The sequence below is a fragment of the Papaver somniferum genome, chromosome 4 (genome assembly GCF_003573695.1).
Source record: "Papaver somniferum cultivar HN1 chromosome 4, ASM357369v1, whole genome shotgun sequence".
Lineage (NCBI taxonomy): Eukaryota > Viridiplantae > Streptophyta > Magnoliopsida > Ranunculales > Papaveraceae > Papaver > Papaver somniferum.
This window is the reverse complement of record NC_039361.1, coordinates 101920071-101922887: the sequence shown is the minus strand read 5'-3', so window position 1 is coordinate 101922887 and position 2817 is coordinate 101920071. Positions and strand designations below refer to the sequence as shown.

General features: G+C 39.8%; 1 pseudogene; it reads right to left on the bottom strand.

Annotated features, from left to right (window-relative positions):
* Positions 1 to 1421: 1421 nt before the first annotated feature.
* On the bottom strand, positions 1422 to 1521 carry LOC113276710 (annotated as a pseudogene).
* Between the last annotated feature and the right edge of the window lie 1296 nt (positions 1522 to 2817).

The following is a 2817-nucleotide window of genomic DNA, read 5'->3' as shown; positions in this document are numbered from 1 at the left end:
AGAAAAGAAGACAATTTTATTTTAGACAATTTTAGTTTAGGGTTTGTTTATTTTCTTTTAGAAAAAAAAAACTGTATTAGGGTTTATTATTTTTGTAATTTTTCTTTTCTTTTTGGACTTTTGGACTTTGGGACATTATTTTTTTATTACCCTACGGAAGGGTACTTTAAATATAAACTGGTTGCAGAGAAGGAGGACAATTACGATATTGTCTCTGCACCTTGGGTTCGTACACTTGACATCGGAGTCAGTGCCCCGATTCGACTACAACCGATTCATCCCCCGTATGGAACGGGAGGTAAGATTCTAAACACTCGCGAATCCCCTGTCAGCGAGTTACTGGATTCCTTCGTATGCATATATGTTGAGGAATGAATACGGACATTTATTTTTCTAGTAAAGGGAAAGGTCTGGCCATACAAGATAAGGGTTCGGATTTCATCACCGTTCTCTTCTTGCCCGCTTTAGGAACACGTAACCTACGTGAACCTAAGCCTAAAATTTTGACTAGAACGAGACCGATAGGGTAACGAGCTTAACAGGAAAGTCATTCGAAAAATATTGGTTACTCTTTTAAGCATACTTCGAAGTTCTTGACGGTTTCTGTAAGTTGAATGCGTGACTGCGCCGTCTTGTAATACCGTGAGGCCTTGAGTATCAAAGCTCCATCGAGCTTCCCTCGACTCTATTCAACTTACTTTAACTCGGATTGATTCCAGAGGGGTTTGCTTAAATTGTAACGAATTCCCGTTCGAAGGATTAGAAGCTGGTCTAGAAACAATCTAAGTGGAGCCATCTTGCTTTTTGTTTGCTAGAGATCAATAGGTTTGATTTGGTTGAGTAGGCCTTGATCTGTGTTTGCTTACCTTTCCAATTTAGAAAATTCTATTGTATGCCTGAACGTAAAAGAGACGCAATAGGTAGATTTTTTAAAGAGAAACCTAGTAGTTCTAAGCGTCTCGATTACCTTAATCTAGAGAGTACGACTTTTGAAGAGTCTGTTTTTGAACGTCCTTTGACTGAGGAGAGAATCCATGTTGCTCCGATAGCGCCAGAAATGGCAACTTTGAAAGCTTTGTTGAATCCAACTAGGACTACTCGTCCCTCATGTATCAGGTTAGCTGAGACGGAAGCAACTTATGAACTTAAACCTGGGACCTTACAGCTGCTCCCAATCTTTTTAGGGAAAGAAAATGAAAACCCCTATTTCCATGTTAGGGACTTTGAGGAAATTTGTAGTACCCTCAGGATTAGAAACCTAGATGATGATGCTTTGAAACTTAGGTTATTCCCCTTTTCCCTGAAAGATAAAGCTAAATCGTGGCTATATAGTTTGGCTTCCGGGTCAATCGAAACGTATGAACAACTTACATCTGCCTTTTTGAACAAGTTTTTCCCTAGGCACAAAACATCGTCTATTAGGACGCAAATCTGCACGTTTTCTCAACAGGAGGGAGAAACTTTGTATAGGTATTTGGAAAGGTTCAATGATTTATTAGCCCAATGTCCTCATCATGGTTTAGAGAAGGTTAGGTTAGTTCAGATCCTTTATGAGGGTTTAGATTATCCCACCACAACCACAGTAGAATCTATGTGTACTGGTGGATTTGAGAACCAAACAGTTGATGACGCGATGACATATTTGCATGAAGTCGCCGAAAAGACCCAACAATGGGAAAGTAGTAGGGGACCCCAGAAAACAATTCTTCTCAGAGGAAACGTTAATAGGGTAGAAGGAGGCTATGAATCAGATGCCAAAATTGCTGCTATAGCGAAAAGGTTAGAAGCTTTAGAAGTGGGTAACACTAGTGGTAGATTGGAGCCTTTTTGGGAAGGCCAGAATAATGAAGAGCAAGCCAATGCTCTATATAATAACACTAGGTTTGATAATCGTCAGAAGTTTGACCCATATTCAGAAACCTATAATCCTGGTTGGAGAAACCATCCGAACTTTTCATGGTCTAAGGGCCAGAGTCAGGGTCAGTCTAATAATTCTAATGTTCCCCCAGGTTTTGGCTACACTAGGAATACATCAAGCCCAAAAAATAAAATGACTAGCTTAGAGGAATCTATTAAGATGTTAGCAAAAACTCAGGAAATGTTAGCACAGAGCCATGTTAGTTTTCAACAGGAAACCAAGCAGAATTTTCAAACTAATGCTCAGAGCCTTGCTAAGTTAGAACTTCAAGTCGGCCAACTAGCTAAGACCTTAAGTGAGAGAGATAATGGTAGGTTCCCTAGTCAGACTAATCCCAATCCTAGAGGATTTCATGAAGTAGGTACAAAACCATCGAATCAATTGAATGCTATTAGAACCCTTAGGAGTGGTAGAATAGTAGACAATCAGGTAACCGTGCCCAATAGTGAACATACTGTAGTTCACCCCTCAGGACCACTAGCTAAGAAAACTGATAAAATTTCTGATGATGCCAACTCAGTTCCTGAGAGGTCTGATTCTGTGCCTAGAGACCCATTTCCTCAGCTATTAGTACCAACAAAGAAGGAATCGAACTTTAATGAAATATTGGAGGTTTTTAAGCAAGTTACCATAAACCTTCCTTTATTATATGCAATTAGGCAAATTCCTGCTTATGCCAAGTTCCTTAAGGATATGTGTACGCGAAAGCGAAAACTTAGCGTCCATAAGAAAGCCTTTTTAGATAGTCACGTAAGTTCAATTCTTCAAAACACTACAACTCCAAAGTGCAAAGACCCAGTTTCCCCTACCATTGCTTGTACAATAGGTAAACACCGGGTAGAAAAAGCTTTACTTGACTTAGGAGCCACTGTGAACCTACTTCCGTACCATGTGTACTT